At 41.1% G+C, this 16186-nt stretch overlaps 1 protein-coding gene across 4 annotated transcripts in view; it reads left to right on the plus strand.

The window, feature by feature from the left end:
• The window catches only part of IQGAP2 (IQ motif containing GTPase activating protein 2), a 137057-nt gene that overhangs the window by 52947 nt on the left and 67924 nt on the right, over positions 1-16186 (plus strand). The window contains exon 1 of one of the 4 annotated variants that reach the window (XM_032214427.1): positions 4043-4108. The exons of the other annotated variants lie outside the window; for them this stretch is intronic. The gene's annotated coding sequence lies outside the window, so the exon portion shown is untranslated. Of the gene's footprint in view, positions 1-4042; positions 4109-16186 lie in introns of those variants that run through there. 4 annotated transcript variants of the gene reach the window in all.

Raw genomic sequence — 16186 nt, forward strand, 5'->3', positions numbered from 1 at the left:
TTATTTAGTTTTAGAAATGTTGGTTTCCTTAGAGTTGTTGTTAATATTTTGAAGACCCCCGTTGCTATGGAATTGATTGCAGCAAATAAGAAATAATATATTAAAAGGCTATAATACTACATTTGTTCTGACTTCATTTCTAAATATGTATTGCCATATTGTACTCTCATCCACTGCCTGGAATACTGCGGCGGCGGGAGCTCTAAACTGGATTGCGCCTTTGTGGCCTCTCTGAGATTGCAGATCCAGGAGGGCTCCTTGGTTCACCGAGGAACTCCGGGAGATGAAGCGCCAAAAGAGACACCTAGAATGCTGCTGGAGGGCCAGTAATTCTGAATCAGACCGAGCACTGATGAGAGCCTATATCAGGACCTATCTTGTGGCAATACGGGTGGCGAAATGTGCACATTTTGCCGCCCTTATTGCATCCGCTGAATCGCACCCAGCCGCCTTGTTTAGAATAAACCGCTCCCTCTTGAAAGGGAGGGATGCGGACGACCCTTTACAGGGTAGAGCTGAGGAATTTGTTCAGTTTCTAACGGATAAAGTCGCTCGGATTTGGACAGATCTGGACTCCAATTGCACGGTACCAGCCGAGGTACCGGGGGAAGGTCTTGAGCAGATTTTATGGAGCGAGTTTCAACTTGTCGCTCCAGAGGAAGTGGACAAGGCCATGGGAGCGGTGAGTGCCTCCACCTGTGTACTGGACCCGTGCCCCTCCTGGCTGATCTCGACCAGCAGGGAGGTGACACGTGGCTGGATCCAGAGGATAGTTAACACCTCTCTCCGGGAGGGATCCTTCCCGCTCCTCCTAAAGGATGCGGTGGTGAGACCCCTCCTGAAGAAGCCTTCTCTGGACCCAGCCATTTTAAGTAACTATCGTCCAGTCTCCAACCTCCCCTTTGTAGGGAAGGTTGTTGAGAAAGTGGTGGCCTTTCAACTCCGGCGGTCCTTGGATGAAACCGATTATCTGGATTCCTTTCAGTCCGGTTTCAGGCCTGGTTACAGCACGGAAACTGCTTTGGTCCCGCTGATCGATGATCTCTGGCGAGCCAGGGATAGGGGTCACTTCTCTATCCTAGTGCTCCTTGACCTCTCAGCGGGCTTCAATACCATCAACCATGGTATCCTTCTGCGACGGTTGCAGGAGGTGGGAGTGGGAGGCACTGTTCTTCGGTGGTTCTCCTCCTACCTCTCGGATAGGTCGCAGTCGGTGTTGGTCAGAGAGCAGAGGTTGACCCCTAGGCCCTCAATTATGGGGTGCCGCAAGGGTCGGTCCTGTCCCCCCTCCTATTTAACATCTATATGAAGCCGCTGGGTGAGATCATACAACGGCACGGGATTAAATACCACCAATATGCGGATGACACGCAACTATATCTGTCCGTCCTGTGCTAACTCAGTGAAGCGGTAGAAGTGATGTGCCAGTGCTTGGAGGCTGTTAGGGTCTGGATGGGAACGAACAAGCTTGCACTCAATCCCGACAAGACCGAGTGGCTATTGATGCTCCCTCCCAAAGATGATCCAGCTATTCCATCTCTTAGCCTGGGGGGTGAAATTATACGCCCCTCAGAGTGGGTTCACAATTTGGGAGTCCTCCTGGATCTGCAGCTGACGTTAGAACATCACTTGTCGGCTGTGACCAGGGGGGCCTTTGCCCAGGTTCGCCTGGTGCACCAATTGCGACCCTACCTGGACCGGGAGGCCCTTCGGATAGTCACTCACACCCTCGTCACCTCAAGACTGGATTACTGTAACGCGCTCTACATGGGGCTGCCCTTGAAGAGTGTTCGAAGACTCCAGTTAGTCCAGAACGCAGCCGCGCAAGCGATTGTGGGTGCACCTAGGTACACCCACGGTACACCTATCCTCCGTGAGCTGCACTGGCTGCCCATTGGTCTCCGGACACGCTTCAAGGTGCTAGTCGTTACTTTTAAAGCCCTGCATGGCATCAGACCTGGCTACCTGAGAGACCGCCTTCTGCCAATTACCTCCCAAAGACCAATTAGATCGCACAGACTAGGCCTCCTCCGGATTCCATCTGCCGGCCAATGTCGGCTGGTGACTCTCCGGGGGAGGGCCTTCTCTGTTGCAGCTCCGGCTCTCTGGAACGATCTCCCTGTTGAGATCCGGACCCTTACTACCCTTCCAGCCTTCCGTAAAGCAACTAAGACCTGGCTGTTCCGGCAGGCCTGGGGCTGTTGAGCTATCCAGCCCCACTTTAAGTTATGAATGTTGCTGTAATTTTAAATTGTTGTACTGTTTTATATGTTCCCCTCCCTTTTTTATTGTAAGTCGCCCAGAGTCTTCCGAGAGTGGGTGGCATACAAAACTAATAAACTAAACTAAACTACTTCCAAAAAACATCCCTGGAATGCTGTGGTAATTGCAAGATTGTTTGGGTCAGAAACAGGTATTTTCTACCATTGTTTTAAATTTACTTCAACAAGCTTTATAATAGGAAAGTAGAGATTGTATCAGTGGTGGGATCAAATTTTTTTTACTACCACTTCTGTGGCTGTGGCGTGGTGGGCCTGGCTTGGTGGGTGTGGCAGGAGAAGGACACTGTGAAATCTCAATTTTCACCCCACTCCAGGGGAAGGATACTGTAAAATCCCCATTCCCTTCCCACTCTAGGGGAAGGTTACTGCAAAATCCCCATTTCCTCCAGATCAGCTGGGACTCAGGAGGCAGAAAATAGATGGGGGTTGGGCCAGTCATAGGTGATATTTACCGGTTCTCCAAACTATTCAAAATTTACGCTACCGGTTCTCCAGAACTGGTCAGTACCTGCTGAATACCACCTCTTGTATGTGTGCAAGTATAAACCCATATCAGTAAGATTTTATCAGCTTCATGTTCTTTTTTTTTTTTTAGAGAAATGAATCCTATTCAAACCACTTGTTTTCAAAATCTGTACAAGGATATTGATTCAGTCCTCAAATTCTGCATTAGGGATATCACATTTTACAGACGCTATTTTGGGTTCATCTTCAGAAACATTAGCAGCTTTGAAGCATAAGAGACGTGAATTTTATGCTTAGGGAGTATTTTCTGATTTATTTATTTAAATGAAGCTATAAGATTAGAAGGCTATATATGTATTAGTGTAACATGACATGCAGTAGTTGTTACATTATGAGATTGGAGTTTATTAAAAGTAATGAATTTCCGTTTTCTGAAAAAACAATGCTTTGTCATTTTGAGATCTGTGCTTATTTTAACACTCAATTGTGATTCTTATGTGGTAGCATGACGGAACCAAAATATTAGATGAGCATTAGTAATGAACAAGATTTTCCAAGCTTAGATACAATGAATGCCTTTTTTCTTTCTTTGAATGCTGTTGCAATACAGTTGGTATTTCTGCTTCATATTTAAACCAGGACTAATGAGTAATGCATCTAGATTAAAATAAATGTACTTTGTATTTAAGTGTTTCAGATGATAGACTCTTTCCAGATCTTGAAAACCATGAGAGTAATACAGAATTTGCAGCTATATACATTTTTGGGAGGTGCCGTTGTCTTGAAAATCTGAAAAAACTAAACATTTGTCTTTCTTCCTGTAACCCAGCAGTTCTCAACCTGTGGGTCGTGACCCCTTTGGGGGTTGAACGACCTTTTCACAGGGGTCGCCTAAGACCATCGAAACTCTTAAATCTTTAGACTCTAAAGCGTGCCGTGTCGCACTCTCTCAGGCGCGCACACACATGGGCACCCACACCCACAAATACACACGCAAGTGCACATGCAGGGAAGTAGGAGGAGAAACGCAAATGTAAAAAAAAAAATAGGGAGTCTATATGTATGTTGAGCGGGGGAGTAGAAATTTCAGTTGCACTTCTGGCCCTTTTAAAAAGTTTGTGTAAATTGGAAGGAGGTCAGATTTGGAGCTTCTCATGGCACACTGTTATTGGGTTCCAAGCCAATCAGAACTGAGGGGTGGGGGTTTGGCATGACGGAGCGTTGGATACAGCCTATGATTGACTTAGAAAAGAGCTGAGGAAGGATAAAGCCACCCGAGGTGAAATTGAACGCTGCTCTAAGCTGCAGCAAGAGAAAGTGTGTGTAGTGAGGTGGGAGAAGAAGCCAAGTCTGTAGTCCCGGTTTGTACATATCTCTTTCCTTTTTGGGGGGCTGTGCATCTACAGGCGAGCAAGATGGGACTCTATACATTTACTGCACCAGTCACTGTTTTTCCTATTGGGAAGACACCCGGTTATTAATGCTACTCAGTTGCACAAGTGGGGCTTTTTATCCCCAGCTAACTCCCTGGCAGCCACTGAGCAATCATAGAAAAAACTCTTGATCCCTCTAATTATGAATTCTTTGGACGAAGATATTTTTGTAATTATAATTACCGTTTTTGCTTGGCGACTTGGGCATTTTAATTTTTAGTAGGTTATAATTACATATCGTTTTTGTGATCAATCACTATGCTTTAATTATTTTCAATTTATAACAATAAAAATACATCCTGCATATCATATATTTACATTACGATTCATAACAGTAGCAAAATTACATTATAGAGTAGCAACAAAAATAATTTTATGGTTGGGGGTCATACAACATGAAGAACTGTATTAAAGTATCGTGGTATTAGGAAGGTTGAGAACCGCTGCTGTAACCTGTATTATCAGGCTACTCTTATTTTACATAGTCTGGAAATTGTTTAAATTAAATATTTTGAAATAAAAGTTAAATATACTGAATATATTCAATATTGAAAGCATATTTTTTATAACTCAGTTCTAATAAAGTTTAACCCTAATAATGCTGGAAAAAAAATTGTTTTGTAATAGTAAACTCTAGTGAACACTTCCTATGAAAGTTGTGAAATACTTTTGCAATGGATTCTTGAAAGGAATATACAAAATTGTAGGAGGAAATTTTTGACTAGTTTTTGCTGTGCCAAAATGTTTTCCTTGTTCAAGCACTTTAATTTATTCAGCTCATAACCTTATTCCTGAAGAGGTGCTGTGGGTTACCTTGAACTATCAGGCAAATAAATCCTTAGTGATAAATCAGTCCAAGAAACAATTATTACCATCATGTATTGGTAAAGAATGTTCAAGAATGCTGCCATTTTTTTTCCGCAAAAGGATTAACTAAAATTCTTACTCTGTAGAAACTAAAGTTGTTATTGTGATGTCATTGTCTATGTAATCCAATGATCTGTATTTATTTTTTAGATTGGAAATTTGTTTAATAATAGATATGTAACAAATGTAAAATAGGTTAGATATCTTTCTTTTCCCATTTCTTGAACAGCCTTGAATTGGTTAGAAGTTTGCTTCTCTTATATTATCAGAAACTTGTTTTTTTTAAAGCATAGATCACTTAATTGTTTCTTTTTTACCTGTGATATTTGTTCTGCTCCGTATCAGTAGTTAGGAAAGTTAATACAATTATTTAATTGTTAAACTATTAAAAATCCTTTTTGCACCATTTAATTTAGTATGGATCATTATATTTTTAATTATAAAAAAATTATTCTGTCAATAACAGATTTGATTTTATATACTTTCTGGACTGAAGACCATCTGGAAATGTTGGGAAATCACTCTGAGCTAATTAATTTCCCTCTGCTTCTATTCATGTGTACAGATGCCTGTTCTTTATGTGCTTATTCATATCAAAATCTCACTTTATATCCATTGTATTTTTACACTTGAACTAATATTAAAATATAGTTGCATTCAAAAAGGGTTTCAGCCTTAAGAAGATTGCCAAGTAGTATTATATAGCCAGTGGGTTTACAATCACATTTGATATAAGCATATAGTTATAATTAAACCCAGTAATATAAAAACTGACCTTGCAAAATGCATACCAGAAACTGTAATCTCTGATTCAGTTTTTATGCTCAATTTATGCTTTAAATGTGTAATTATCTCCCAGCATGATTAACTCATCTGATTTGCCATTTTGATCCATGTGTAAGATAGACTGGAACACTATGAAGGTGAGAGAAATTTTAAAGTAGCTTTGTCCCTTTGTAGTTGACTTTCCAGAGAAATCCATTTGGACTATGCTGTAGAATCTGGCCCCAATGCTTCAGGATGAATGAATTCTAACCTTATACTGTGTACATGTGCATGGGAGATTTTGTTTTTGGAAAAAATCCCAAAGCTGTATGGCAAAAGGCCAAAACACATTATATTAATGCTTTGTTGGGCTCTGGAATTGATGGACTAGAAAGTCAGCTTGTGGGTTTTTAATTGCTTGCTTCTACCAAGCAACAGAAGAAGAACAATAAAATAAAAATGTAGAAAGTTTGAATTATAATATGTAACTTAACTAGTCAGGTCTAGGAAATTTTATTTATTATTGTAGATATTTAGCTTTAACCCATATCTAAATTTAGTAAGAACTAGGTCTTTACATTGGGACATTTTTAAGGAAAACTGTATTATCTTTTGGCTGTGACGTGGTTTCAAAGCCAGTCAGAGTGGTTGGTTTACACTGGCTGTGTTTGTACTTCAGGCATAACTCAGTTGAACAATAGCTCAATACAGTAAAATCTTATGGAGGTTCTGGCACTATTCCCAACCAGTTTTTTCCAGGAAGCACCTGGTATCCCATGAACTCTTGAACCAGGATAGTGCTGGCTAGGCTTTATGGCCTCATTAACTGCTGTCCTATTGATATGGTAGGCAGCGATGAGATGGAAAGAAATCCAGGGCAAACAAACAGGTATTCTAAATCTGATTCATAAAAAAAAAGCACAGGTCTTGTTTGCTTTATCTTCCTGATTGGCATTCTTTCCGGCAATCCACCATCCCTAATCCCACTGGACAATATTCTCTCTGCCAGCCCGTCTCCCAACGTGATGTAGAAGGCATCAAATTTGTTGGCAGAGGAAGTGCTTCTTCCTCTGAACTCTACCCGTCTGTTCATTTCCCCCAGGAGAAGAAAAAGTCTCACGATTCATGTAAAGGAAACAAAGCCATTAGTAAGATAGAAAAGCAATAGCAAAGTAGAGTGCTGTTCCCAGCCATAATAAACCCCAAGGGGAGCATAAATTTGGAAACAGGAGCAAGAGGAAATGCACCCATACAGTAAACCAGTAATTCACATGGCATTCAGGGTGCAAAGTCTGCAGTAGAAAGCTGTGGAAAACAACACTGCAGACCAGTGGTGGATTTCAAATTTTTTTAGAACCTATTCTATAGGTGTGGCCTGTTTTGTGGAAGTGGCTCGATGGTCATGTGACCGGGTGGGCATGGCCAACTTGGAAAATGTGGTGAAGCTCACTTAACAACGCTCTTGCTTAGCAAACAAAATTTTGGGCTCAATTGTGGTCATTATTCTCTTATTGTTCCTTCCTCCCTCCCTCTCTCTCTCCCTCTCTCCCTTCGCTCCTTTTGTCTCTCTTTCCCCTTTCTTTTTCTTTCTTTCTTTCTTTCTTTCCTTTTTTCTTTCTTTCTTTTTTCTTCCTTCCTTCCTTCCTTCCTTTCTCTTTCCTTCTTTCTTTCTCTTTCTCTCTTTCTCTTTCTATCTTTGTCTCTCTCTCTCTCTCTCTTTTCCTTCATTCTCCGTCCATTCCTTCCTTCCTTTCTTGTGTGTATCTCTCCCCCTTCCTTCTTCCTTCCTTCCTTTTTTCTTTCTTTCTCTCTTACTTTCTCTCTCTCTCTCTCTCCCAGAGAAGGAACAGGAGGCGAGGATTCGGCTGTTGGACAAGCCCACGTAGCGCGCGCTGCTCCCTTCTCTTTGACAGCCACCTCATTTCCAATGGGGATGGGGAATCCATGCAGGGGGAGGAAAGACACATGGATTCCCCCCAATTGGAAACAAGGTGGCTGTCAAAGAGAAGGGAGCAGCGTCCGCCACATGGGCTTGTCCAACAGCCGAAGAAGGAACAGGAGGCAAGGATTCAGCTGTTAGACAAGCCCATGTAACGCCCGCTGCTCCCTTCTCTTTGAAAGCCACCTTGTTTCCAATGGGGGGTAAATCCATGCAGAGGGAGGAAAAATACATGGATTTCTACACCACCCCCATTGGAAACCAGGCAGCTGTCAAAGAGAAGGGAGCGTGCGCCACGTGGGTTTCTCCCAATCCTCTGCTCCGGTAAAGGAAGTGGGTGGGTGGGGCAAGCCTGGTGCGGACAGGTGGGGGTAGCGAGCAGCGACTGGGTGGTGGGGGGAATGAGCAGAGTGACAGGCCAGGGGAGGGACGTTCTAGTACAGGCCTCTGGAAGCTCAGGTATGGAAAGGCATGCTAAATTTCATGAAGTGGTACGTGTGTACCGGTGCGTACTGGCTGAAACACACCCCTGCTGCAGACATGAAACCCTTCCCTCACCAACTATGCTGGGGTTCCTAAGAATGTTACTAGTTTGCTCACATTTTGTTTCTTTACATTTGGAAAAGTAAATAATTTTGGAGATTATGGTTCAAAGACCCTGATGACTATTTTTTTACTCATTCAGAATCATTATTGTTTATAAATGTTTGCAGAATGACTCAAGAAGATTTATTAGGTGGATAAGGCAACATTGGTTGCCTCTTGTGGTTGGTATTAAAGAGATATGTTCAATACCTATGAAGAATTGGGATATTTTGAAACAGAGCAGGGTTTTCTGCAGTCTAAATTCTTGTTCCTTAAAAAAGGGGAGGCTTGAGCTCCTGAATACCATAATCTACCTTTGACTGGATTGCATGGGCAAAACAAGACTGGATAAAACAGGACTGGTAGTGTTTAATGTTCTTGATACCGCAGCTGCTGCTCATGATCTACCATAGTTAAGCATGGAACAACATTGCCTCTATGAAAAACTGCTTTGATTTTGGAAATGATGGACAGCTTCCTCACATATTAGCTGAGGCTGATGGGAAGTTAGAAATTCTGTAAGTCTAACAGATCTACATATCTAAATAACAAAGCCAGGCTACATATTTTTTAAAGTAAAAACTAGTGGATTTTTTCTCTTTTTTTCAGAAACTCTCCAGATTTCTGAAATTACTTGTTTGTCACGGAACAAGTTCGCACTTGAAAATATGTGTCAGCGTTAGTTCTTTCCCTAATGTTTGCTACTTTCCTTTAAACTTTGGAGGCATTTTAATTATTCATTCAGTTTATACTACCTCCCATGTTAACTATATGATTCGGGGTGGCTCATAGCAATTAAGAACAAGAACAATATAAATATTAATAAAAACAATAAATGTACAACCCATCTAAAAACCAACATTAAAAATTCAATTCAACATAAACAAGCACAGTATAGAGATGCAAAGGCTCACCACTATTGCCAGACCCTCAAATCTGGTGGTTCAGCCATTTTTAGACCATAAAGACCAGAAGGATAGGGACCAATATAGGTTCCATGAGAATGATGTTCCAAAAGGTGGGCATCAGCCTCTCTTTTCTAGTGGCATCCAGTGCACCTGGTGAACTAGAAGTGTAATATGTACTGCTTGAAGAATACTTGTGCTGCCATATTTTGCCTCCAGAGTGCTCTTCAAGGGCCAACCATGTAGAGCACATTACAGTGGTCCATTCATGAGATAACCAGGGCATGAATGACAAGTGAGTTTTAAACTTAGTCATAATAAAAACAATTAATACTTGAGTTTATATAAATAATAATAATCAACTGGATTGACAGCAGCAAACATTGGAATAGAATTATCTCACATGAAAGTGTAATACAGGTCTCTTGTTATATGTGGTACAAATAATTTTAGAATTTGGGCTTAACTCTTCATGGGCTTTGACACTGTCTGCTGTGACATTGGCTTTCTTGCCTTCTTTCTTTACATTTTATATCCCCTGGTGTTCCTTGATAAGATCAATATGGTGTGATGTTAAGATAATATGATTATAAGCTCTGTATGGTTACCTACAGTAAACCATCAAATCATCAGGTGAGAATTTAACAGAGTTCAAATGCAATGGGCATGGGTTTTTTGTATATGCCTCTATATATGCATAACATTCTGCTTGTTATATAAAATTGTGTGTGTGTAAAAGCCTATTCCCATTTAATGTATGTATAGAACGTGCAAAACACATATGTATTTAGAACAATTTGGATTCAATGTACCATATATACTCGAGTATAGGTCGATCCGAATATAAGCCGAGGCACCTAATTTTACCACAAAAAACTGGAAAAGTTATTGACTCGAGTATAAGCCTAGGGTGGGAAATGCAGCAGCTACCGGTAAATTTCAAAAATAAAAATAGATACCAATAATGTTTTTGAATATTTATTTCAAAGAAAAACAGTAAACTAGCTCTGTAAGTGGAAAAGAGGGTCAATAAAAACAATATGGTATCAACAATAACTTTAAAAGTACAAAAACCTTAGCTCATTCAGCAACCAAGCTAAAACACAAGAGTTAAAATCCTTCAAAACTCATAGGCTCATAATATACATTCTACCAGTGTCCTGCCTGTGCCCATTGAATATACAACCTGCCCTGTGTCCATTAATTACAGCCTGCCATTGCCCATTGAATAACATATACAGCCTGCCTGTGCCCATTAAATATACAGTAGCCATTGTAAAAATTTGCTCTGGATAACAAATTATTATCACACAATACCGGTGTATTCAATGAAATACTTCACTCACCTCATGATTAAGGTGACCAGATTTTCAGATTGGTAAAGAGGGACACCTTTGACCGGGGGGGGGGGGGGAGGGAGCTGGCCGCGGCGGTTACTGCCAGCCCACGGCCTTGCTAGGGACGTCTGGTCACCTTAATTATACACATCCTCTCTCTCTCTATTCACTATGTCACGGCACACTAGTGTGCCACGGCACAGTGGTTGAAAAACACTGGTCTAAGAGACAACATGCACTGCAACAGAAGGAGTGTTCCCATAAAGCTAAGGTTTTCAGGACCTACAATTTTACCATCCAAAACAAGAGTGTCAGCATCGGTGTGCACAGAGTATAAGGACATCCCAGCAGCTCTCCCATTCATTCCCCAAAGGATTCCCAATGACCCCATAAACCATTTTTACCATGTTCACACTCTTCCCTACCTATAAATACACACAGTGCTACAGTAATGCTAAGGGTCAGCAACTGTCACAAGGGCTTATAGACAAAACAGCTGAAAGAAAGGGGATCCGAGGTCAAGTCTGACTACCCCCAAAATGATGAATCAGCAGATTATCTGTTTGGGTCCCCCTTTTTCCTTTCCTCCCCTTAACCCTAGTTAGCCCCCATTCCTTTTTTTGTGTGTGTGTCTGTGTGTGTGCAGAGCATACTTATGGGTGACCTCATGTTGATGAGTCAGCAGTGTCTGGACTCTGCACACAGAAGGCTGCAGCCAGCAGATACAAGGGGGTAATTCAGTCCACCTCATCCCTTTGTAAAACACCCCCCACCCCCCAGCCGCTCTGTGAAACACCCCCCACCCCCAGCCGCTCCTCAGCCCCACCCGTTCCCAGACACCTGATGAGTCAGCACTACTTGCCCAGATGGGGACAGCGCACCCAACGCTTAGGTAGTCCGAGAAGAAGCGGGTAAGGGCCCCACTTCTTCTTCTTTCCACCCCACCTCCGCAGAAGGAAAACTCAAAGCATCACAGCGATCCCGGGAAAAAGAGGCGAGCCAGGGAGCGGCGGCATTTCTCTCTCTCTCCCTCTCCCTCTCTTTGCCGCGACCTGCCGCCGGCGGGCAACAAGGACGGCCACCCACGCCGCAGATCCACGTCCAGCAGGGAGGAGGAGGAGGGAAACCCACCCACCTGTCAGCCACGGGAGAAAGGAAGTCGGCGAGCGGAGGAAAAGACGGGGGAAAAGGAAGCTCGGCGGGTGAAATGCGGTCCCCGCCAGGATCTCACCTCGCCCTCTTAGCCTCCCCACCCTTGACACACATGCACGCACACGCACCCTCCGCCTAGCCCGCCAGAACATTCCCGGGTGGGAACAGCCGGGGGTGGGGGGAAGAGAGAGAGAGAGAGACGCGATCGCGTTCCCGGCAGTCCAGAGCAGGAGGCGCTTTTTTCCAAAAATAAACACAGTGGATCATCTATCTCAGTGTTTCTCCACCTTGGAGACTTGAAAGTGTGTGGACTTCAACTCCCAGAATTCTGGGAGTTGAAGTCCACATATTTTCAAGTCTTCAAGGTGGAGAAACACTGATCTATCTAATTAATATAATTAGTTATAATTAGTTGGGAGGGAAAAGCGCTTGGTGCAAAGAAGGACTTTCTTTCAACCAGCGGAACCCCCTGGCGCAATCGGGCTGCGATTGGCGGCCGTCCTTGCTACAATCCGCGCCGAGCTCTGATGAGGGGGAAATTAGATTCCGGCTGATGCGGCAGGGGCTGCGCTGGTGGGGACGGGTGGAGGGGATGGGACTTGGAGTCCTACCATCTTGGCGAGTGGGGAGTCTCATCCCACCCTGCCCCGCCCGTCCCCGCCAGCGCAGCCAGGCTGCGATCGGCGGCCGTCCTTGCTACAATCCGCGCCGCCCGCCTCATCAATGGGGTAAAGTCCTTACGTCCAGCTCTCATGCGGGCGTAAGGAAAGTCCTCTCTTTCCCCCTCATCAGAACACAAGCCCGGGAAGCGAGTGGAAGTTCTCTGCGCGACTGAAACGGAAGCCACGGCAGGAGAGTGAGGCTGCTGCCGGCCATTTCACCTCGCGCAGAGAACTTCCACTGGGTCCCGAAATGGAGGAGAAAAAGGGGCGCCCCTTTTTCTCCTCCATTTGGGCAAATTTTTCACTGACTCGAGTATAAGCCGAGGCAGCTTTTTTCAGCCCAAAAAGTGGGCTGAAAAACTCGGCCTATACTCGAGTATATACGGTATATTTTGTTTTAATAGGCAGATCACCCTTTTCCCCATTAGTCCATTAAATCAATGGTTTACTGTACAGAGACAGTTCTGTTAAGTAACACAGATTCTGCTGTCACGTAAATTGTGGAAATAGGAAAGGAATGAGTGGGCAATAGATGAAAGCTGAGGGTTAAATCCTCATGCCTTTGTTGATATAACAAGGAGTAAAATGAGGCCCAGAATGGATGTAAAAGTATAGTTTTTTCCCAATTTCATTGTAACCTTCCAGAAAATAATTTTACCTAAGCCCAGTCAGATCATGGGGGACCGGTTAGTCACAGAGTTTAGCCTGTGTATTTAACATGTGATCATTAAAATGTTCTTTCTATGCCACTCGGTAGGTGAAATTAGTTACCTATTACTGGAAGTGGAAAAAAGTCAAATGATCGCTAGCTGCAACATTTTTCTGTGGAATAAGGTCTGTCTATGACTAAGCCTTTTCTTTTAACCTTTTCTGTTCTTTCATATAGAGAATATAATACTTAAATGAAAACAGTACATTTTCTTTTGGGACAGTTTATTTAATATATTTTTTCTCTAAGTAAACACTATTAGGAAATGCCAGGGAAAAAAATCTAAAATTGTAGTCTGTGTTAATCTGCTAGTCTTTGATGGCCAAAAAAACAGGAGTTGGTTAGGATGTTTTTCTGACCCTATTTTTTTCTTATTTTTTAAAAAACAGATTTGTTAGTCTGAAAAACTATTACTACATTCTTTTTTTGGGTTGTAGTTGTTTATTTCAAATATATATTATTCAATCCTCATCAGTTTCTTATAAATCAAGGAAACACATATCAGTAAGAAAGTTCAAGACAGAGCACCACTACGATATCCAGATAGTCCTTTATTTATGGCCACCGTTGAGCCCAGAATTTATGATGATAAGTGAGAAATTTGTTGTGAGTTTTGCCTCAATTTAGGACTTTTCTTGCCACATTTATTAAGTGAATCACTGCAGTTGTTAAATTAGTAACATGGTTGTTAAGTGAATCTGACTTTCCCATTGACTTTGCTTGTCAGAATGTCACAAAAGATAATCCCATGATCCCGGACACTGCAACCGTCATAAATATGAACCAATTGTCAAACATTCAAATGTAAATCATGTGACCATGGGTATGCTACAATCGTCATAAGTGTGAAAAGTGGTCCTAAGTTACTTTTTTCAGTACCATTATAACTTTGAATGGTCACTGAATGAACTGTTGTAAGTTGAGGACTATCTGTACTCTTTTGGGCTGCTCTCTTACTTTCCAATTTGGCTAAGTCTTAATGTCAAATCACTGAGATTAGAGTCAGCTATAACATACTTATACCACTATTAGCCATCTGTTCCACACCTTTTCAAGTTCCAATGCCTCGGACCAATTATGAGTAGCTTCTGCTATTGTTGTTCTCTTATCTTCAGAATTGTTGATTCTTTAAGATATTCATTTGAGTCAGATCTTATATCCAGGTTTAGATGTCCCCTTGCTCAAACATTATTGTCTTCTCCTCAATTAAGCCTGAATATAGTGAGGCCACTGGGCTTTAGAATATATCCACTTTCACTGAGCCACACTTACCTGAATGGAATTCATGCTATGTCTCCAAACCTGATGTTTATGATGCCTCCTTACTCTGCATGACATCTCCTTCAACCTCTCCTGCTAACATTAAAGACAAAACACCCGATTTTTCTTCTGAAAACCTTAATTCGTACAGCAAATGACTTATAAGATCATTTGGTCTTGGTCTTGATGATCAGTAGTTTTCTGAAACAGTAGAATCAGTGCTCCAGTTAGTTGATGATGCTACCACATTATAGTTTTTATTCTAGTTTCTAGTGTTATTGAAGACAGCAGGAAAATCCTGGGTGAAGATAACTTCTGTGTCCTCTCTTTATAGTTCTTTAACCCACTATATTGAAGCATTTCATGAATGATTTAGTGCAGTTTTAGTGTTCCGACTTCTTCACTTCTGGTCTGGACCTTCTCCCTTGTTCTCTCAATGTTACAATCTGTCTCTTATAAATAGACAGAGTCACATATTTCCCATTTTGGCAGTGTGTTGAAACCATAGATTAAAAAGCACAAAAGTATTTGTAAATAAAATGTACAAATTTACATGATCACAAGGATATTTAAGTAGAAGTTAGCCCAAGCACTTTTGTTAGATGTTTTTATTTAGCTTCAAAAGCAAGTTTTGAAAAATGTTTCAGGTCACCATCAATAACTTGAGTCAATGAATAAATTGATGCTCACATTTTCCAATTAATTTTAGGCTGAATAAAAATGAGTAAATGATTTTGCATTATTAACATATTAACTTTATATTTTCCTGAGTTTTTACCTGATTGTCCCATCAGCTCAGAGTAGTATATTCTAGTGGTCTAACTGAGTATATTTCAATTTTGATTTTGATTTAGGAAGACAGTGAATAGGTAAAATTCTAAGTTGTTGGGGTACAGATTTGGAATAATTACTGTTTATAGCTACAGAAGAATTTATTTCAAGAGGAATGGTTGTGCTAACTATTTTCAGAGTGTGTTGTTTCCAAAGGTTTCTTCTGTATTATACACTTTCAGTCTCCATTACTGTCCAAATGCAAGTAAATCTTGCACCATCTTGAAAATGTTATTTTACTAAAATGCGGAGCTTTAGCAGTACTTATACAACAAGTCTGAAGAGATTGTCTGAGAGTTGTTGACATGCTATTAAAAACATTTCCACTCATGAAATAATGGCTGTCTGATATTTCTTGCTTGTTTTGTATCTAAAACAACGAAATACAGTATTTTTTATGGCTATAGACTGTACTTTTTATTTAAAAAATATTTTGAGGCTACTCATAATTGGCCCAAGGGCTGAGTTGATATTGTTAAAAGAACAGAGCTATTTTTTCAGCCTTATTTTTTTCATATTGGGGGATGTTGTTACTTAAACTAGATGTATTAAGTCTGCATGCTGTTCAATTTTAGTAATACAGTCTCAGGAACTTTGGTTGAGAGCATATTTAGCCCATGAAAGTTTAGTTTTTCAAAATGAAAAGGAAAAATTAATTAAAACAGCCTTGCTATTTTACAACAACAACAATAATAATACATTGTTTTTACTTTTAATCTATTCATTTTATTCATCATAAATATAGCTAAAGAATTAGTAAATCAGTTATGTTAATATGATGGTTAAATAATGGTAAAGTAATAACTATCAGAAATAGAAAAAAATGGTAATCAGTTTATACTTACCATCTATCCATGCACATATATACAATAAATACTTACACCTAATTTCTAATCGTATGGGCACATTTTAAATATTTGGTTTTTATAAAAGCCACAAGCAATATGTAATATTTCAGTTTGACAGTATCTATGAACTAGAATTAATGTCTTTT

This window comes from Thamnophis elegans, chromosome 3, assembly GCF_009769535.1.
Source record: "Thamnophis elegans isolate rThaEle1 chromosome 3, rThaEle1.pri, whole genome shotgun sequence".
Taxonomy (NCBI): Eukaryota; Metazoa; Chordata; class Lepidosauria; order Squamata; family Colubridae; genus Thamnophis; species Thamnophis elegans.